Source organism: Osmerus eperlanus, chromosome 20 (assembly GCF_963692335.1).
Source record: "Osmerus eperlanus chromosome 20, fOsmEpe2.1, whole genome shotgun sequence".
NCBI classification, from domain to species: domain Eukaryota; kingdom Metazoa; phylum Chordata; class Actinopteri; order Osmeriformes; family Osmeridae; genus Osmerus; species Osmerus eperlanus.
The window spans coordinates 11181783-11204694 of NC_085037.1; the positions used below are offsets into that span (position 1 = coordinate 11181783).

General features: G+C 47.2%; 1 protein-coding gene across 1 annotated transcript in view; it reads right to left on the reverse strand.

The window, feature by feature from the left end:
• Window positions 1-14375, reverse strand: part of adgrb2 (adhesion G protein-coupled receptor B2) — a 113786-nt gene extending 99411 nt beyond the window's left edge. The window contains 1 exon segment of the mRNA XM_062446087.1: window positions 13642-14375. The gene's annotated coding sequence lies outside the window, so the exon portion shown is untranslated.
• Between the last annotated feature and the right edge of the window lie 8537 nt (window positions 14376-22912).

Here is a 22912-nt window from a genome sequence, read left to right on the forward strand (position 1 = left end):
ACCTACGGCGATGAAAAACGATCTGATCTCGGTAATCATGTGTTTTAGCAAAGTTTTAACATTGGAGTGAACTAGTGTTGCACAGTAAACCTGTACTAAAAAGTGACACTCTTACATAGCTTCAGTGTTCCTGTGCATACATGGGAGACTCTGACAGAACGCCATCTCTGTAGCACTCCATCCAGTCCAGAACCCGGGGTCCTGAAGTCTCGACTTTTACGATACCCAAAACGATGCAATGTTAATATACCTCTCTGATCTAACGAGTCTGACTAGCTGTCGTGACCTCTCAGGTGGGATTTGGCTACAATGGAGAGCTGGAGAGATGGTTGTTCTGCTAGGTTCTCCTGTCTCTGCACAGGAACTGCAGCTCTTTTGCAGTGATCGTTAAGGAGCCTAATGACGAATCATGGTCAGAATTATGTTGGCCCATGCTACACCCCTTCACCAAGTTTCATACAAATCGGGCTGGTAGTTTTTGCTTAATCCTGTTCACACACATACAGACCGACATTCAAACACACAGAAGGAAGACTGCCAATGGAAACTAGCTTTTTGTCTATAATTGGGTGCATTTACATTTTAATGTTCATGAATGTACACTGTCCTTCTTGATCAAATAAAATTAATTGAAAAAATTGAAGAGAAAAACATTACCTTCCGTCCTGCAGCGGCTTTGCCTGTGTCGGAGGTCATTAACAGTAGGGCATCGGATCTATTAACTTTTTTTTTTACTATTTTCAAATATGGTTTGTCCTTGCTGAAGGTAGAAATTATTACCCTGTTGGATTGTTTACAAGCCAAGTGACAAGATTCTGAACCTATCATTAAAGAATTGTATCTTTTCTTTTGACCAGGAAATGGCTGAGACCGATTTCCTCAGTGCCATAGAGAGAACGACAGTGGGGATCTATGTTGTGAAAGATACTGCCAGCAGTGAACCCTCTGATGTCAGGATAGTCCTCGAGGGTGTGATGGTGCTTCAAGATCTTGAGAAAAACATAACTTGTAGTGGACACTAATTGACCATGCACAGTTTCCCTATATAACGTTGCAGCCCGGTTTACAGCGATCTTGCTCAATGCTGGACCATACATGGGAGACTCTGACAGAACGCCATCTCTGTAGCACTGTAGTACTCAAACGATGCAATGTTAATATACCTCTCTGATCTAACGAGTCTGACTAGCTGTCGTGACCTTCGGGTCACATGACCCGAAGGTTCACAACGAACCATCGTTGTGTTGCAACAACTTTACACAATACAAAAACAAAAAGCATTTTATTTTAACCTTCGCGATGTGGGGGGTCTGAGACAGCCCGACAGTTAAAAGAAAATTCTTCACTTTGTTTTTGTATGCGGTAAAGTTGTTGCAATACAACGGTGGGTCACAATGACTGATGGGTCAGAATGACCCGAAGATAACAAAAATCTTCGTTGTCCACACAAAAACACACACACATACTCTAGAGTAGATTTAAAATAATGTAGTGGTATTAAGCACTTACAAACACATTGTGATGGGGATGTTTTTATAATTGAGACCTTTCCATGGATAACATAATTGAAAAGGCTGCTATCATATCAGCTGATCCCTTCACACACCCAACACGCCACGCAAAGCACTAGCTGCATTCAACAGAGCATTTACAACTTCCATGACCTTTCCAGGTTGACAGTGATGCTTATTTAAATACAGGAGCTGTAAGATTTCATGACCCAACATCAATTTATAGCTAATCAACACCCACCCCGTAGTCTTTAATTGTAAATCCTTAGAAGATAATTCATTACCTCTCGGCAGGGCTGTGTCTGATGATGCTTCTGGAGCACACAAACACACAGGGGAGGGGTTTCCAAGCATGACGGTGACTTCGCTCTTGGACAGATTTGTGAACGACAAACTGCTTCACTCACTTCGGGAGTTCAGTCACTGGAATGAAGATGTGGCGGATGGGACAAAAGTTGTACTCGACAAAGCTCTCACTTTTTATTTTATTTTATGAATAGTTTTATATGTGTCATTACACAGGGATGGGGCGCCCTGGGAGAGTGGGGGTGGAGAGAATATCACTCAGTGAATAGAAACCTCTGCTCCCCTCCAAAGCTGGAGAGTGTATTTAAGGCCTCCTTAAAAAATGCATGATGATTGAATCCACACGGCCAAGCTTGACTGCATGAGAAGATGAAACATGTACAGAAAAAGGGGCAAAGAAGAGAGGTGGTGAGAGAGAGGGAGATAGAGAGAGAGAGGGAAAGAGGTAGAGAAGGAGGTAGAGAGGGGGAAGTAGACAGAGAGAGGGGGAAGTAGACAGAGAGAGAGGGAGGTAGAGAAGGAGGTAGAGAGGGGGAAGTAGAGAGAGAGAGAGGGAGATTGAGTTACAGAGAGCGACAGAGAAGGAGAGACCCTCTTTGAGTCTCACCTATTCCCACCTCCGTGCCATCTTGCTAACATCCTACGTGTGCGTGCGCCTGTGCGTGCTGCGCGCCTTCAAATCTTGATTAAAGATCAGAGTGCTGGCTGCATCAGAAGCAGCCAGCACTCTGCTCCTTCAGTTCCTGTCTGGGGTTTCAAAGTCGCTCCAGCTCCTGCTCGTCTCCATGGCAGCGTAGGAGAGAGACGGAGGAAGGAGAGAGAATCAGTGCGATGTGAAAACCCTGATGTAGGCAAAAACATGCCCAGTTGCCCACAAGGGGAGCAATTTTTTTTGCGAAGTAGATAGAATGTTTTCTAATTTAGGGAGGGAGGGAAAGGGAGAGAGAGAGAGAGGTGGAAAAACCAAGGTAGAGACAGAGCGTTAGAGAGGGAGACGCAAGAATAGAAGAGGGAACGAGGCTGACAGATGAAGGCAGGCAGGCAGACACAGAGGCAGACAGACAGACACAGGCAGACAGACAGACACAGGCAGGCTGACAGACACAGAGGCCGACAGACAGACGAGCAGAGACAGAGAAGAGGGGGGAAGGTGGTAAGAGGTATATTTATCAAAAACAGACATTGAGAGAAATGAGAAGCTGATGGACGACCAGCAGGCAGGGTGTATGTTCCCTGCTCCAACTCGCAGATTCTTGTCTCATAAATAAAGATGCTTTGCTGCTTAAGTCATGAATATATGGCAGGCAATGTGTGTCCGTGCACGTGTGTGTATGCGTGCATGCACGTGTGTGTGTGTGCATCTACAGGTCCTTCAGTGCTCCGAGTAGATCAGAGGAGAGAGAGAGAAGAAAAAGGATGAAAGGAGAAAGGTGACAGAGGGCTGGAAAGAGAAGGGTAGAGGTAATACAGAGGAAAGAGGAGCCCTCATTTCACAGACAGTGAAATCAGAGAGGGAGAGAGACAGAGAGACAGAGAGCGGGAGAGAGAGAGAGGGGTAGAGACAGAGAGAGGAAGAATGTGTAAGTGGATGAAGTGTAATTGATTGCCTTTGTCTTTCCAGTGATGGACTGTGTTGACTGAGACAGGGAGAACGGGTGAGTTTGTTTCGACTACCACTCAGTATCATCAACTTGTTTTCCCTCTTCCTGACAATACCAGCCCTGTTGCATGTCAAGGCAGAATGTATCGACGTAGATTGCAGAAAAAAGGGGAGAGAGAAAGAATACAAAACCGTGTTCGTTGGTTAATGTACCTACTGTAACTTGAATACCAACAAGCACACCAGGGAAGGGAAATTACACAATGCTTTCAAATCTTCTCAGAAGGGGCCGGAAGGTGTTGAAATGGCAAGAGAGAGTGTGTTTCTGTGTGTGTGTGTGTGAGTGTAGGTTTCATCCAGTGAGCATGGGTGGGCTTCAACTAAGCATGCTACAATGATGGATCCACAAATGGCTGATTGAACTGCAGCACACCAAAGCCGCCCTCTGATCCTCAAACACACACACACAGTGATGTATCACCTTCATTTTCAGCAGCCGATCATCCCATCAGGAGCGGCGGCAGCGACAAACGAGGGGAAGAAGTGATAGAGCGAGATGGAGAGATAGAGGAGGGCATCGATTTGGTAGGTTTCCTGCCGTACACGCAGGAGGGCTGGGTGGCCATTTTCAAGAGCTTAACGCACGGAGACAGAAACAAGACAGAGAGAGGGGGGGGGGGAGAGGGAAAGAGTGAGGGGGGAGAGAGGGAGGGGGAGAGAGGACAGGGCCAAAATGTGAAAGGGGTTAGAGAATGAGAAAGGGGATGGAGGAGAGGGGGGAGGAGGAGAAGGGAAGATGTCTGGCAGAGAAAGGACACACAGAGGATACAACAGTTAGAAAGCAAGAGAGAGGAAGGATTGAAAGGTTTTAGGTCTAAAGCCAAATGACACATCCTATAAAACACAATATGGGTTCCATGATAGTGTGCCATGACACTAATCACAGACTTAGTTAGTTGAGACAGACATCCAGATAGATGTGTGTGTGTCAGCCATGCTATAAGCCAAGTAATTGCCTGCTCCATTTTACACTGTGAGGGGTCAAGAACTGCAGAAACACACACGGTAACACACACACACACACATCTATGCATGGTCTGGTATAGGTCCAGGTGCACACTCTAACACTGTCTCTGAATATAGATCAACTACACTCACACACACACTCACACTGCTGAAAGACCAGAGAAATTGTATTAATCCTACAGCAGCTTTGTGGACTGCTGGAGATTGTAAGGAGGAGAGGAAAACTAGCATCTTCCTATCACTGTGGTTCCAGACACACACACACACAGAGAGAGAGAGGAGGACAGCCGACAAACACCAACACACTTGTCTTCTTGCATACGTAAAATGTCAAGTCCTTGTGGACACTTGGCCGCCTGTGCTGATATGCGGAAAAAGGGAGAGAGGGAGGGGTGGTGGAGAGAGAGGAGGAGGGGGGAGGAGAGAGAGGGAGGGGTGGTGGAGAGAGAGGAGGAGGGGGAGGAGAGAGAGGGAGGGGTGGTGGGGAGAGAGAGGGAGGGGTGGTGGAGAGGAGGAGGTGGGAGGAGAGAGAGGAGGAGGGGGGAGGAGAGAGTGGGAGGGGTGGTGGAGAGAGAGGAGGAGGGGGGAGGGAGGGGGTTTAAGATTTAAAGTTTTACTTAGCTTAAGACACACACACAGCGGTATGTGGGTTAAACCTGCTCCCTGATTCACTCAATACTCATTTACAGCCAGTTAACCTTGCCTCAGGGAATCCCACATCCCTTCTTTGGAGAGAGGAGTCAGTCCATGCCACTAAGCCCTCCACATGACTGATGAATCGGAGCCACAGGCTTGAATCACCACAATGAGTGCAGTGAGAGAAGTAAATATCTCTCAAAAACAAAAAACTGTTTACCTTCGAATTCATCACAGGCCACAGTCACCATGAATTCCATGATGCCAAGATAGAAAAGAAAGAGTCTGAAAATCCTCCTAGATTCCAAAGTGCAACGGCAGCAAAGTTCTCGAATCACAGCCCTAATGGTCTTAGTCCAGAAAGGCTGTATAAGAGATCCCTTAGGAACCCCACATCCACTAGCAGTAGGTAATCCTTGGGACTTCCAATCTAGGTCACATATTTTACTGGAGAGGACACGGAAACACATCACTGGATATTATCACATTACACATCATAAACCTACTTTAACCCTTGTGTTATCTTCGGGTCATTCCGACCCATCAGTCATTGTGACCCACCGTCGTATTGCGACAAATTTACCTCATACAAAAACAAAGTGAAGCATTTTCTTTTAACTGATGGGCTGTCTCAGACCCCCCACATTGCAAAGGTTAAAAGAAAATTATTTTTATTTGTTTTTGTATTGGGTAAAATTGGGTAAACACAACGATGGTTCGTTATGAACCTTGTGACCATGTGACCCGAAGGCAGCACAAGGGTTAAACATCGACCAGGGAAATAGCTTTACATCTCCATAAGTGAAATCACATGTTTGCTATGATCAGATCATGTTAAAAGGCCCCTCTGAAAGCTAAGCTAAGCACAAAGCCTTAAGACACAGCTGTTTGTCTCTGAAGATTGAGCATAATGCGACAGCACCGCAACATCATGGATCTAAAGTGGAGCTATAGCGGAATGTCAGAATGTCCATCTACACAGGACGTATCTTCTCCATTCCTGCATTAGTAGGCAGGCGTAGTGCTACAGCAACCACCATACGGCACACTCTTATGAATGAATAACCACACCATATTTAACAGCTAGAGCAGGATCATATATAGCCTAGCCCACACAAGGATAATTTACCATTCGAAAGAGCATTCAGGCCATGCAACTTTTGTCCTGTTTATGAATTTCCGATAGCTGTCATCGCCCGTCATAGTTACAGCTGTTATTCGTTCATTCTGTAGCCTAATCAAATAAAGTGGCCGAGTGTAGTGAAATGGCTTTACAAGTCTAGGAGGTTTAACAAAACATAATTTCTTGATTGAATTTGACCTCCAAGGTAAAATTACGGTTGACAGCATAGGGATACGGTCTTCAAAATAAAAGTTATTCGTGGAATTCTCACCCATTTCGACGTGGCGATCCAATGGAGATCTTCTCATGCTTCACGCCACAGCCAAGAGGACCCCTCCGTTTTCATTAGAGTAAGCCAATATGACCCAGTCCCAGATGAATGTAAGAGATTGGCACCAGCTAATTAAGTCCTGAAGTGAACCGTCCCTTTTAGGTGCAAGGTGCAATTCCAGGAAGTAGACTGTTGCCAGTCTCCAGGGTCTCTGGCCGTGCTAGATTTAGGATCCCTGGCTAAATTGGGTCCGGGAAAAACCTGCTGACAGCGTAGCGAGCGGAGATTGTGAGGCAATGATACTGAGATCGCTAGGGGAATTAAAAACCTGTCAAGCCAAAAGCTGTAAAATGTATCTAAGCACCAGAGATGTTGGTCTCTTTTACAATGCGTTCATATAATTTATTAACGTTCTCACAATACACCGCAGCGTGAAATTATATAGCCTATCAGTTGGGTCGGGCTTGTAGGAAGATCATATGTTTAAAAAAAACAACTACACCATAATGGAATATATGGCTTAAACGCTCATTAACTATAATCCCTTTCCCATCTGTATGTGTAGATGTTCGTAGGCTAAGTACCCTTAACCCTTGTGTTATCTTCGGGTCATTCTGACCCATCAGTCATTGTGACCCACCGTCGTATTGCGACAGATTTACCGCATACAAAGACAAAGTGAAGCATTTTCTTTTAACCGTTGGGCTGTCTCAGACCCCCCACATTGCAAAGGTTAAAAGAAAATTATTTTAATTTGTTTTTGTATTGGGTAAAATTGGGTAAACACAACGATGGTTCGTTATGAACCTTTGGGTCATGTGACCCGAAGGCAGCACGAGGGTTAAGATATCTACCCAATGTTACAACTCTGATGCAACCTTATGCACAGGTCAATGTCTGAATTCTAATGGAGGCCTTTTTTGCTTTTACCCTTTGGCATGTCGACCAGTGTGTATAAGAAGAGTCTGCTGTAAAAAATGAGCTCTTGGATAAGGGCATCTGCTAAGCACACAGTCATTTGACGATATTTAATGTGGCGCCAGTGTCCTGCAGTCTGGGTTTGTGTGTGTGTGCGTGCTTGCTTAGATGTGTGTGCATGTATTTGTGCTTCTGTGCGAGTGTATGTGTGTGTGTAAAGAGCCAAAACAAGCTGAGAGGAGAAAAGGGTGGTGTGTGTGTGTGTGACTAAGCTCTGCAAAAAAAAATGCTAATTCAACAGGAAATGGATGCATGCCTGAGTGATACGTCACTTTATGTTCCTACTGATTGAAGGCCTGGTGTTGAGTCACTTTATGTCTTGCATACTGGTTTAAATAGCAGGACACTAATGTACAGCCCTATAGCTTTGCTCTAACACTGAAGATGAACTGAGACAGAAGGGGAGGGGGTTAAATACATTCCTTGCTGGGTGGAGGATGGTGGAGGGGGTGTGGAGGTAGGGGTGGGGGGTGGAGGATGGTGGAGGGGGTGGAGGTAGAGGGTGATGGGGGGGGTGGAGGTAGGAGATGGTGGAGGGGGTGGAGGTAGGAGGGGGTGGAGGTAGAGGGTGATGGAGGGGGTGGAGGTAGGAGATGGTGGAGGGGGTGGAGGTAGGAGGGGGTGGAGGTAGAGGGTGATGGAGGGGGTGGAGGTAGGAGGGGGTGGAGGTAGAGGGTGATGGAGGGGGTGGAGGTAGGAGATGGTGGAGGGGGTGGAGGTAGAGGGTGGTGGAGGTAGAGGGTGATGGAGGGGGTGGAGGTAGGAGGGGGTGGAGGTAGAGGGTGATGGAGGGGGTGGAGGTAGGAGATGGTGGAGGGGGTGGAGGTAGGGGATGGGGAGTGTCGGTCGCCTTCCTACATGTGCTATGTGCTTCAGACATGTATCTTCCACAAAATAGTGGTCTTTACAACATCTCTGATCTCATCCATCCCACTGAGGACCCTCATGGGGGTACATAGAGTTTTATACCTCGTAAAATAAAACAAGTCGCTGCCGTGGCAACTATCATTCCTGGTGCTGTAAACGTGCTATGAGCTGTGATTTATATCTGTGTGTGAGCATATGAAAAGCTATATTTCACAGGAGACCAGTGACCTTTCAACTCTGGTTTAATTACGTGGCTGACCCTGTGACATCCTCGTTTCATCTGCCTGTCTAATTGTTCTCAGCCAGGCAGGGAAGCCTGGGGCGGGTGGGGGGGAGAGGGGAGATAGAGAGTGGGGGGGGGGGTCTCACAACATAGGCCATGGATACAGTCATTACAAGACACACCTGGGCCGCTAGAGCATTGTGGGATATGTAGTTACTTCGCCCCTCCCTCTTCTTTGCAGCTCTCTCTACTTTCCATATCCGCTCTACCCTTTCATACTTGTCGTCTGAATACCTCTCTTTCTCTCTCTCTCTCTCTCTCTCTCTCTCTCTCTCTCTCTCTCTCTCTCTCTCTTTCTCTCTCTATCTATCTTTCTCTCTCTCTGTGTCTCTGTGTCTCTCCCTCCCCCCCCCCCCCTCTCTCTCTCTCTCTCTCTCTATCTTTCTCTCTCTGTGTGTCTCTGTCTCTCTCTCTCTCAGTGTCTCTCTAACAGTGCCAGTAATGACTACAGCATGAATTAGCCAATCCAGACGTCATGCAGAATCTGCATTTTTCTTGTGCACAGTCATAACCAAATATAATTCAGCAATTGGGCTATGCTCGCTCACTCGCTCTTTCTCACACAGTCACATATCTGTCTCACATGTTTTAAATCCTGCTGTACTTCCGTCTCCATAGTAAGTGCAGGCCACATCAAAACACCTGCCAAGCTGTGAGTTTACCCAGCATGTCTACTTTGATTTCCTCAGGAGGAAACAGCAGACATGGCCCTGACGAGCCAATGGACACGCAGGGCTCCAAAACAGGGGCCCGACGACCAATCAGCTGCCTGGGGAACCGTCTTTAACAAGGATGACAGGAGAGTACACACATCAATGCTGATGTTGTAACTTGTTAAAGGTACCCTGTGCTGATAAGATAGCTCGCAGGGCATGCTGTTTGATAGGGTTGCACGCCCGTCAAATGACAAGGCATGCTCCACAGTCAAACAACCAAAGAGAGACTGTGTTTGTGAGAGAGAAAGAGAGAGAGACAGAGAGAGAGAGAGAGAGAGAGAGAAAGAAGGGATGAGAACAAGAAGGGATTTCAAAATGAAAAGATTTGCCCGGCGCGACAACCGCAGCAGAAAAAGCCATCATGAAAGCCATGTCACTAGCTCTCCTCGCGGGCCTCTCTGTGCTGCACTATAAAACCAGGGGCTTAGACGCTCACAATCAATACAATCTGCAGCCTTTTACTCTGCCCCTCTCTCCCTGTGCGACTGGTAATGAAAAACATTACATAAAAGCAAATATTACTGCTGGGACACGGAGTGAGGGATCACGGACGTACAGCCACACACACACACACCATACCAATGGACCAAACTACCCTGGTGCAACAATTCTTCATGTTTTAGGAGAGTAACCGAGAGCTAACAGCCTCAATGCCCCCCCCCCTCCTCCCTCCCTCCCTCCCCCCGCCCCTCCCCCATCCCCTCTCCCCTCACTCTGCAGTGTTTTGTCACGGCCAATCTTGCACAGAGAGAAAAAGAGAGAAAGAAAGAGAGAGGGAGATAAAGAGGGAGATAAAGAGTTAGAGAAAGAGAGAGGGAGATAAAGAGTTAGAGAGAGAGAAAGAGAGAGATAGAGAGTGAGAGAGAGCTATTAACAAAAAATACATCGCATTAACCATTCTTTGCGGTTGTATTGTGGCAGTTCCTTATCCCCCATGCGATCAATATTAATCAGAGATGTGCATTATCCCGGCAATTCTGGGCAATTAATTTGTTTTGTTAGCTCTTTTTTCCCATCCCATTTATTCCCAAGGAGGCCCATCCCTTCAGTCCATTGCCAAAAGGCTTAATTAATTGCAGAAGCAGGTCTAGGTCTGAGGGGTTTGCATCCTGTCAGCTTCGCTGTGCCCTCTCCCTCATCCAAACCCCATCATGCTGCCCAGGGTGCCCCAAACCAAGATGGCACCCAACAACAAATATTGACACAGTCGCCCCGGGCCGCGCCGACCAAATGCTGCCCCGGCGACATCGGCATCTGTGAGTCCAAATGAAGCCATGGCAACAGACAGCGGGAGTGGCGGTGTGGGGCAACGAGGAGGAGGAGGAGAAGGATGAGGAGGAGGAAAGGGTCGCATAAAGGTAGAGGAGCGAAGCGGAAGAGGGGAAAGGCCCCAACGAAATCCTTCCCCTCTCTCCTCCCCCTCGTCTCTGGTTCTCCCCCTGGTTCTCCCCCTGGTTCTCCCCCTGGTTCTCCCTCTCCTCCCGTCCTGCAGTGGTGGTGTGGTCTGCTGCGTGCTGATGTGTGCCGAGCTGACAGCTGAGCCCGTAGTCGCGATGATGAGGGTCTAAAGCCTGTTTGTCAGCATGTGTTACTCACTGGGGCCGACCTAGCTGGCCTGATCAGATATGACAGCTCTGCCTAGACCAAATTAAAACGTCAACCCTGGCCGAACAGCACCGGGACACAACCCTGACACTCCCCCGCCACACGGTTTGCGCGTACACACGTGTACATACACACACACACACACACAGGTATGCATGTGCACACACACAAACATGCACATTCGCAGTAACCGCTAACAGAAGCTTGCATGGATGGATGGATGTGGAAGGAATGTGTAAAAGATGAAAGGAGGAGATTCTGAATGGAGAAAAATAATTGAGGAATAGACACTGCAATAGAAAACAGATGATGAGAGAGAAAGAGAGAGAGAGAGAGGCTGCAGGCCGTACGGAGGAGGGTAGAAGAGGGGGATGATGGAGGAACAATGGCCTGGCCAGGATGCAGTGATCCAGGGAAGACCAAGCTGTTGCCTGCCCCCTGCTCCATATGCACCTCTTCAACGGCACGCACACACACACATACAGGCACCCCCCCCCCCCCCGAAAAACAAACACACACACACAAACATACAACCCCCACCAACACGTTGGTAGAAGGCCAGAGGGCTTCCTCACTAGATGTTATCGCAACTGGCCTTTCCTACCGCTCCAGCCTTTCACAGGCAGCGGCAGCAACAAACTCACAGCGGGCATCCATCATCACCGAGAAAGACTGAGGAGAAGGGGGGCGGGAGGAGGGGGGCTTGGCAAGCAGTCATGAGAGTGTGTGTGTGTGTGTGTGGGGGGGGGGGGAGGGGGGGTGGGTGTCCATGCTGTGAAGCACAGTGTACCTAGGTGCAAAAAAGACAGCAGGATTGGGACATACGCCATATATCGTTATCTATGCTATTTATTTAAATATCAGCAGCTGCTCAAATAATATTGTAATGATTACCAAGCCTTTCATCAAATCACATCTCTCTCTCTCTCTCTCCCGTTAAAGATGGTGTGCCTTAATCGAGGTGAATCCATCTAATGTTTCACTTTAACCAGATCGTCCTCTAAGCGTCAACGCGTGGGTTAAAACTAGAGCTCTCAGCTTTTGCTCATCACCCGTAGACGTGCGCGATAAAACTCCGTCACCCATGGACTCCTCATCCGCGCTAAGAGGGGCCACGGCACCGCGAGCTCCATTAGTACCGACAGGCCCGGGAAGGAGACGGGATTATTCAACTATTCACATTCAGGCGGCGTCTGAAGCAGCGCCCGAAATGGCCGTTGTGTCAGACCAGGCTAATCACGCCTCTCCCCTCGCAGCTGGGACTAGGCAAGGAAATCAGTTCACAGTCACTAAATCCTAACCCTAAACCTCCACGTAGCATTGGGGAACAAGCTATCTGACAGTTGCTTCGTGTTGAAACCAACGAATGTGGTTGGATTATCGTGAGAATGGAATATTTAAGACTATAAACATCCCGCAGATGGCTTCTTTTGTCGTTTTGAATAAAATAGACGCGGCCGAGGCAGCTCTTGTGTTACATTCTATTATTTAACGAATGTGACACGGGCAGTGGGAGTTTGGAACAGGCGCGTGTGGGAAAGCGCACACACTGCACGCTCAACAGATGGGTGAGAGAGAAAGAGAGAGAGAGCTCAAGGCTCCTTGCGCGTCCGTGTCCCAATTGTCAGCCTTGCTCATCGTCACGAGAGCCACCTGCTTGCGTCGGTGGAGAAAAAGCAGGCACCTGGGGACTGCGCAGGGATCTGATGATGAACGTATCAAACAGGCCAATAATAGTGGGATGATAAATTGAAAATATCCAGGCAAATAAACCGCCGTGGACAATCATTACACTCGAAAGGTGCTAGGTCAGGAGGTAACCCAAACTTGGTACACGTTACCTCCCCAAATCCATAGTTTTGTGGTAGCTACCAGGAATGGAATACAGTAAGACCATGCCAATACATAGTAATGGCATATGCTAACTGTTTGGACATTGAGTCACGGAGAATAAAATCGCATCCGTTTTCGCCACACTCCGTTACCACAATGCGTTTATTTTCATTTCGTGTAAAGGAACATATTTCCTTAGGCCTGGCATTGCCATGGACGTCATAAATATCCCAGCGGCTGGGTCTTCAGAGACTCTGTGCTTCTTCAACATAGCTAAATACTCTATGCACAGTGGAGTCCTCTCATTGTGTGTGCGTGTGTGTCTGTGTGTGTGCGCGCGCGTGTGTGTGTGCGTGCATGCGTGACAGCAGCCAGAGCGCGCGCAGTGTGTATTTCCTTTCGACACTGCGCAAAGTTCGGCTACAGGTCTGACATCGCGGATTCCGAGGCAATTCAACAAGACTCGTCGAAAGCAGTGTATTCAGAGGACCTGTCTTCACTGACACTATTCGCTTAAAGGGTTAAAAGGCATTTGGGGTTCTCGGTGACTGTGACCGTCACTGGTTTAGGTTCGTGGCACATGAGTCATTAGTGACATCCTACCGACTGCAGATAGGCATCACACTGGCAGGATTAAACGGCCGACTCACAACTTTAAACCCAATTCTCGGTGGTAGGTATGTATGCGAAGAAGTCCCCACATCCCTTTTCACATCATTTGAAAAACAACTTACACAATCCTGGTTACTGGATGGACTCACAGCCTTAAACACCCCACATTGTCAAACGCAGAGAGACAGCGTTTAAAAGCCTAGCGTTAAAACCCGCTATCCCCATAACGCGCACCTTGTCACGAGGATGGCGTAGAAAGGATGGCGACGCTTACCTGATCGCTGTTTGCAATAGTTATTCGATGTCACGCTTATTCCCCGATCGGCTTCGTAGATGCAAATTAAGTTTTCCATCCATGGCACGTAGGTCTTAGATGGAGAGATGGAATATCATTCACCCTAGTAGCGCTGAATCTTCTCTCCACAAATCTTCACGAAGAGGCACTCACCTCTCCTCCAAAGAGGCCGAAAAAGAAGTAATAAAAATAAATGAAGAAACGACGACGACATAAAATTATAAATCACCATAGATTTAAACTAAAAACAGGCACAGAATCAAACAGAAACGCAATCCAAAGAAAACGAAGAAAAAAAGCAATCTTGGAACCGTTGCAAAAACAAAAACAAAAAAACAAAAACAAAAACAGAGGTCCAATTTTGTTCACTAACTGTCGAAATGCTGCTTGATAAATCCGCTCCGTATCTCCATGGTCTCACACACATAGGCTGTACTCCAAACGGGTCTGAGAATGCGCTCACAAACCGCAGCACCATCAGCAGCAGCGGTAGAGAGTGATAGCGGCTTCTCTACCGGCACACAATACCTCCAGTCCCTCCCTATAGCTCTTCATCTGAAGCTACAAACGTCAACGAGTGGTAAAAAAGCGGTCTCCTTATTCTTCTGCACTCTCTTTGTCTCTCAGTCGATCTGTTTAGACTGAATGGGATTCTCCTTCTCGACTATGTAGCTCTTGCCTGCTCTGGCATTCGCGATATCCACAGGCAGAGACTCAGTCGGGCATCTGCCTCCCCGCAGTTGCTTCAGCGCGCCGGCCAGGGATGCGCGTTCCCGTTTGCCTCGCCGGGGACCTTTGAGGCGCAAAACCTGCTACTGACGTCAGCGGGCGCAGATTCCAAATACAGCATTGGGAAAGTTACATCGTTATAGCCTAACTAATGCTCACCTACGGAATAAATATGCTCTTATGATATATTTTTCTACTTAGTCACGTTTTCATCTCTTGGTCAAACACAATCATTGAGGTCTTCAGATGCTCATGATCAGTTATAAATCATCACAACCTATCAAATTTCAAGTTCCTAACGGGCAGACTAAGTGAAATGTAGAGGTTATTTAGGTATTCGCTATCGCTTGGGGGAATAGCATGCTGAGAATTTAATGATGTTCATGTTCCCTGCTCATATTCTCCCACTTGGTGTTTCACATCCTTCCGCTAAACCTCGGTCACGCTTTCCAAAATAAAAATAAAAATCTTCATATAAACAAGACAAAAATATCTCGGTGGGTTGTTAGGCTATGTGCCACTAAAATATTCAGAATATTTTCACCGTGTTTGGCGTAACTTCCGATCCGAATGTGACCAGTTTTTATTTAGAGTGTCTTAACTGCATCGTCACCTCAGTAGTTTCCAAAATATGTTCCTCCCAACACGATATATGTATGTACTAGAACCGGGCTTAATTTCCTCAACTTTTGATAAAATATTTCATGCCGGACATTCGCTCAGACCCAAGCACAGGGAGTCAGAATAGATGACTATTAATATCAGAGCGGAGGCGTCCAGGTTTGTTCAGCTGAAGTGAGGAGTAGAGTTTAAGGACTTGTCTTTCATGAGAGTATAAAAGTTCTACAACAGTCAATCTCTTAGTCAGTGCTTCAATAACAGAAGTACCCGCTAAAGGGTATAAGTAGGTTTAAGCTGAACTGGCTCCATGGCTGAAGTTGAACTTGATTTGTATCGTTACAGCTGGATTTAATTCAGGTTCAAGTGATTGACGTGATTAGTCATAACATAAAACTTCTGGTTTTAATGTTGTTCAGCAGGCAAACAAGAACAATTTTAAGCATGGACTTCCAGTGAATAAGTATCATTGCAATGCAACAACCTCAAACTCCGCCTTTCCACAAACAGGAATAACTCTCGAGATGAACATTCAAAACAATAATGATAATTGTGTTCAGTGAATCAAGACTTTCATCCAAAGCAACATGTGGATTCGAAATTGTGACCTCTAGATCTGTCATGTGCTCTCCCACAAAACCCCACCCACCCACCCACCCCACCAGAACACATGTAGGGGGTGAAGGTATGTTGTGCTGTTCTTTGACTCTTGCTGGTTTGTCTTTTGAACATAATCTCAGGAGAAAGAGAGGGATCTCAGGGTCAGGAACACAGCTGTTCTTTAGTGGTTGTAAGATACAGGCAGGAGCCTCTACCCATGACGAAAACGTACCTCCATGAGCCGACAGAGTTTGGATGCAGAAACACTGTTCCTTACCTGAGTATCAGTACCGAATGGGAAGTGAGTATAAATAATGGAATTCAATTAACGTAATAGTATTCTCTAATGACCAGTGTGTATATAGGGAATCTTCTCTATAAAACCCTGAACACAAACATTGGAGGCAGGAAATTATGTGATAAGAACTCCCAGTAGAGGGTTTCTAGACCATGGAGAACTCTTGCGGGAGACTACTGTCAGGTTCCACCAGACACACACACACACTTACACACACTCGCACACACATACACACACACACTCGCACACACATACACACACACACTCGCACACATACGCACACACTTAGAACGATAAAAGTGGGGGAGAAAATACCTGAGGTATTTCAGCACCACGGAGAGCTCCTGGAGCAGTTTTCACTCATGTACCATCACACACACACACACACATGCATGCACACACACACACAAACACACACAAAGAGATTGACTGAAATCAAAATACCTATAGGTCTTTCAGAACCACAGAGAGCTCCAAGTCAATTCCGAGTGTAGCTCACGGTTACCCAGTTTAGGGATGTTTTACGATGTATATGCACTCACACCTGTACACCAACCCCCACTCTCTCACCCCCCCGCTTCTCTCTGTCTCTCTCTCTTTCTCTGTCTCGCTCTCCCTCCCTCTCTCTCTCTCTCTCTTTCACAGACACACACAGACACTTGCACACACACAAACACAAACACACAGATAGTGATGTTCTCCAGATTCCCCTCTTAGGAGAACAGAAGGAGATTGAGTTGAGCTCTCCCGTGGGTATGGATATATTTACGAGACCCATGCCATTACACCATAGGGGGATTGACTGGGCTGTAAATTCCATGCCATCTTTTATTTTCCTTCAGACGAAAAACAAATAGGAAAAGTCAATAGACATCCCTGCACCTAAAAAGACCATACACAGTCAATGTAATTAGTGTATTTATTTATATTCATCCTACAGCCTCTTTCTTTTTTTCTCCTCTCTCTCTCTCTCTCTCTCTCTCTTTTTTTTCTCCTCTCTCTCTCTCTCTCTCTCTCTCTCTCTCTCTCTCTCTCTCTCTCCTCTCATCTCTCTCTCTCTCTCTCTCTCTCTCTCTCTCTCCTCTCTCTCTCTCTCTCTCTCTCTCTCCCTCCCTCTCTCTCTCTCTCTCTCTCTCTCTCTCTCTCTCTCTCTCGTGTTTGTACCTCTCCCTGAACATCCCTCTATACTCTACATTCCTTAGTCAAACATGCATCCATCTAATCTTTTTCAAGATGTTGACGTAGTGTCACTCCCCGCAATCCACTCGCTGAAGATGAGGATGTGAGGATTTGACCTGCTACTTACTGTCCACATGCTTGAGAGCACAGCTAGGTCAACCTTTATGTTGTCCATGCATGCAGAGCTAGACAACCCAAGCTGCCCTCAACACTAGTCAACGAGCGAGTCTTTCTGACCCCATTACGCCTCATGTGGACTGGAGAATATGGCGTATGAAGAAGGTGGAGATGGGCGGGGGGGGGGGGGAGGGGTCGCGGAGGGGTCACGATGAGGACAAGGCCTCGGGGAGGCTCTGGATGCACTTTGTGGCTTTTAGGGGTCATTGTTGGGGTACTCCCATTGGCGTGTGACACGCTTGGCCGAACGTCTGTGTCTGAGCTGTTTGTCTAGTGTTCAGTGTGCCGTTGTTGCTGTGTGAGTGAGTGTGTGGGAGTGAGTGTGAGAGGAGGGGGGGGGGTGCGGATGGAAACAGCGACAGAGAGCAGAGAGAGACAAATAAAGAGAGAAAGACATGCAGAGAGACAGGAAAAGAGGGAGAGAGAGAGAGACGAGGTCTCGTCCAGACATAGCCTCCAGTCGCCTCGGCAGAGACGGTGTTCACCCTGCTGTAGTCAGAGCCGTCGCATCGCAAGGCGAAGAGAGTCGTCCAAAAGCAACAGCCTTGTAATCAGCAGACTAGTCATTTCCTCCCGTCTCTGTAATTCAAAACGTCATCGCCATCCGTAACGTGTTCTGTTCCCTGCTTCTAGATGGAGCTCAATTAATTTTTTCCTGCCTGAAATTGCTCTCGCAACAATAGCTTGTTTGATTCGTGGCTTAGAGAGCAAGTGGGAGGGAGTCAGGTGGCTGAGCGGTTAGGGAGTCGGGCTAGTAATCCGAAGGTTGCCAGTTCGATTCCCGGTCATGCCAACTGACGTTGTGTCCTTGGGCAAGGCACTTCACCCTGCTTGCCTCGGGGGAATGTCCCTGTACTTACTGTAAGTCGCTCTGGATAAGAGCATCTGCTAAATGTAAATGTAAGTGGTGTGGAGCGAGGATGCTGTGCTTTGGGGTCTTCCATCCATCCAACATTTGGATGAAGTTCTTTTGGTTTGTTTTCAACGATGAGCATGCTTGCATATCGTTACAAATGTGGTTGAAAAGGTTTCAGGAGATCAAGAACAGTAGATCAGATCATAATCACACGGTATCCTCACTATGACTTTCCAGTTGAGACTGTGATAAAACACACACACACACACAAACACACGAATGCTGTCTTTCCCCCCGGATAATGTCTCTGTGTCTGTTTTCCTCTCTCTCTCTCTCTCTCTCTCTCTCTCTCTCTCTCTCTCTCTCTCTCTCTCTCTCTCTCTCTCTCTCTCTCTCTCTCTCCTCTCTCTCTCTCTCTCTCCCTCTCTCTTTCTCTATTTCTCATTCTCGTCCCCCTTTCTTTTCCGTCTGTTTTCAATTAAGTTAGATGCCACCGCAGTGCAGTGGGGATGTTTTGGTGAGAGTAATTCCGATACGGCACATTTAAATAATATTCCCCTGAACTGTACAATACCTCTGCTTCTCTGAGTGTGTCTGTGTGTGTTTGTGTGTGTGTGTGACATTATTTAGCTCCGTGTTGTGTTCTGCCTAATCTTCCGAAGGGGAGGGTGCTTGGGTGTAGAGCAGTGGTCCATGAACTTAACTAGAGTTCCTCTCTGATCAAATGTGACAATTATGATGGTGTTCCTCGACGCTGAACTCACCCCCACCCCTCATCCAGCGCCCCACGCCCTCATCTCCTCCTTCATCCACTTCTTCACCTTCCTCCCCCGCTCCTCCCTCTCTGTTCACCCCTGTTCTCCTCCGCTCTTCTGTGTCCTGGCGTGTTTGTTCCCTCCTGCTCTTGGCCTCTTCAAACCCTCTCTCCGTTTCTTCTCTTCCGCTATCTTCATCTCTCCGTTCCCAATTTAGGATTAGCCCTGCCCTCTTTCCCTCCATTACCCCACAGCCCTCCTTTCCTCTCTCCGCCCCCCTCCTCCTCCTTCCCCCCTCTCTCTTTCTTTCCATTCATCAGCCAGGTCTGCAGTCGCCATGGCGGCTACCTGAGTAAATAAAGCCCGGCTCATCAACACGCCGGCCCCATTCCCTCCACACTATAAATCACACCCAGAGAGGCAGGAGCCGGGAAGATACACACACACGCACACACACACCCATAGACACACCTACACAAACACACACAAGCACACGCACACAAACTTGTACACGCACACACACATACAGATCCCCATCCTTTAGTACATTCACACGCCGCTGTGTGTCCAGGTGAGTGTTCCCAGCTCTGCTCCCGGTGGCTATAATCACAGAGTCACAAGAGGAAGAGGCCTATCTGGATCCCGACAGGGAGATAGATCACAGGAAAGACAGAGCGCCCAGGCCACCAACAACCCCTCTCTGGTCATCTACCCCTTCCACACACATCTATCACACCCCCCTCCTGCCACACTCTCATATTTCTATCCCATCCCTCCATCCACTCCATCCCTCCTCAACCGAGCCCTTACATTTAGGACCCTGGAGTGAATGACACAGGGGTGGGATCATCCATCACTACCGACTCTAGGATGAATCCGGGAGAGACTAGGAGCTGGGGTGTCCACCTATCTGGGCTGGACCACACACCTTTTCCCATCCTTTTTAACCAACATAGGTTTGATATGAGTCATATATTAATGAAAGCACAACATGATCATGACCTATCACATCAGTCTTAGCTGAATGGCTCCAACAATGTTCAGGTGTTTGTACACAACATTCCATGAGTACCTTGCAAGGCTCCTCTTCTGTTTCTGTTTTCGCGTCAACGTTTTCTAGACTGTTTTACCGCCGAGTGTCTTGAGGTTGAATTTGACACGTAATAATAACATGTAAACAAGTCGTTTTCAGAGTGTCTGTGTCTTTTTTTGCAGAGATATAGGAAAGGGTTGAGAGAGCGCAGGTCCTTGAAAGGCAATCTATTTGGGGGTGCAACGCACAGGCTGTCGAACGTTGATCACAGGTCTGGATCAAACGTCTAACCAGCTGGTAAGAATCCACGCTAAACATCCACGCTAAACACTCACCACCAAAATAGGTCTAGTAGAGTTGGTTGGATCACTAGGCATCTCTAAGCATCTCTCTCTCCTTTTCACTCCATCTCTCTCCCCTGTTTCTGTGTATGTCTCTCGCTCTCTGTATCTCTTTCTCTGTATCTCTTTCTCTGTTGTATCTCTCTCTCAGCATCTCTCTATATCTCTCTCTCTCACTTTCTACCCCTAAGCCTGAAAAATACTTACTGTGGGTTCTTAACTATAAATGGGGTCTGTGCTGAGGCCATTGTTGAGAGCCAGGCCGAGGTATAGACAACACGCTCCAATAAGCACAACCAACTCTAAGAGGTAAAGGCCATAGCCCTGAGTGTGTGTGTGTGTGTGTCGGAGTAATGTGACGGAGAGAGTGCGTTTATGCTTTTCATTGTACTGTGTGTGTGTTGACCGATGCATTGCACAACCTTTTTAAGCTCTCGTCTCACACAATGAAATGTGTGAGACGAAATGAAAGCAGTCCAACATGTCTTCCGTGCTACGCTCCACACAGGGAGGCCATCTCCACTAGCTACCCCTTCCCTGGCCCAAGGCCAAGCAGCACTTAGCAGTACATTATTTCCTCTGAATTTGCTCTTTCTCTTTATGTCAAGAGCTGTTATACTCATAGTCTGGCAAGAGACTGCACAAACGAAAGCGTTTTGATGTTGTCACACTCATGATGTGTTGTGGATTTAGCAGAACCTTTCAATGCACTACTTTAGCTGAGAAGTTGTTTCAATGTGGTTGAGAATTTTTTTTTCTCCCGATCCTTGGTAGCTGAGGTGCTTTTTTTGCACTGTTCCTAGTAAATACCGTTCCTTGACTGCGACCATTTAAATCGGCACACTTTTTCACCTCGATCTTTTGCTGTACGTTTTTCACGACTGTTTGGATGTCGCTTTGGATAAAAGCATGTGGTAACTGAATACAATGTAATGTAGCAATGGTGTGTCTCTTTGCGAAGTTTCATTGCTGGAAAATAACAAAGAATGTTAGTCCTCGGTATGTAACATACCGTTAGAGCAGCAGGAACACACCAACAGTACAACACAAAGCATGACCTCAGCGCACAACAATGTAAGAGTCACGTATCTCCAGCTGAATGGCTGGAGAGAAAGTTCTGAGATCAGGGATCAATTCAATCATACAGAGATATGAAATATTTGCCCAGATTGGGGTGTATATTGCATTTACATTTAGTCATTTAGCAGACGCTCTTATCCAGAGCGACTTACAGTAAGTACAGGGACATTCCCCCGAGGCAAGTAGGGTGAAGTGAGTTGCCCAAGGACACAGCGTCAGTTGGCTTGACCGGGAATCGAACTGGCAACCTTCGGATTACTAGCCCGATTCCCTCACCGCTCAGCCACCTGACTCCTGTTTTGTTAGATATTGTTAGATTATACAGTATATGTTCTGGTAGTGAATAGGGCTGGAGTTACCCCACCCACACACACACACACACACACACACACACACACACACACACCCACACACACACACACACACACACACACACACAACCACACACACACACACACACCCACACACACACACACAGTCTTTTCCTTCACGTTGAAACTGCTCACACTGCATGTTCTTTGCGTATTGTAGTAAACATTAAATATTTACTAGTATTGTTTTGGGGAGAATGGCTCTTAATGCTTAGAAGCTTTTCAGGGACACTACAGTATATCTGTCCCATAATCATGTGTGTAGTGGGACAGAGAGAGAGAAAGAGAGATAGAGAGAGAGAGAGTGGAGGACGGGAGAGATCAAATGCAACACAGGGGGCTAATGTTGCAGGGGCACACTGTCTCACACACACACACACAAAGTGTGAAGGCTGTGCTTCATGTTGATCTTGCACGGTGGTCTGTTGTGCAGCAGTCAGACACAAACATGCAGAGCGCAGATGTGGCTGGCGTAGCCTGAGGCCTGGAATGGCCGTCATTAAATAAGAGGCCCTGAGCGAACACAACTGAACATGAATAAATGAACGGGTCTGACAACAAGAAAAAGCAATAAGTCCATGTTTCACACTTTACAACAGAATCATGACCGTTTCACCCCCCCCCCCCGCCCTGTTTCCTGTGGATCTTCTGTTCCCTTCATCTGCTGCCTGTCTGTCTGTCTGTATGTCTGTCTACTCTCTGCCTGTCTGTCTGTCTGTCTGTATGTCTGTCTACTCTCTGTCTACTCTCTGTCTGTCTGTCTGTATGTCTGTCTACTCTCTGTCTGTCTGTCTGTATGTCTGTCTACTCTCTGTCTACTCTCTGTCTGTCTGTCTACTCTCTGTCTGTCTGTATGTCTGTCTACTCTCTGTCTGTCTGTCTGTCTGTCCGTCTGACTGTATGTCTGTCTACTCTCTGTCTGTCTGTCTGTCTACTCTCTGTCTGTCTGTCTGTCTGTCCGTCTGTCTGTCTACTCTCTGTCTGTCCGTCTGTCTACTCTCTGTCTGTCTGTCTGTCTGTCTACTCTCTGTCTGTCTGTCCGTCTGTCTGTCTGTCTGTCTGTCTACTCTCTGTCTGTCTGACTGTCTGTCTGTTCTCTGGTCTGTCTGTCTGTTCTCTGTCTGTCTGTCTATTCTCTGTCTGTCTGTCTGTCTGTCCGTCTCTACTCTCTCTGTCTGTCTGTTTGTTTGTTCTGTCTACTCTCTGTCAGTCG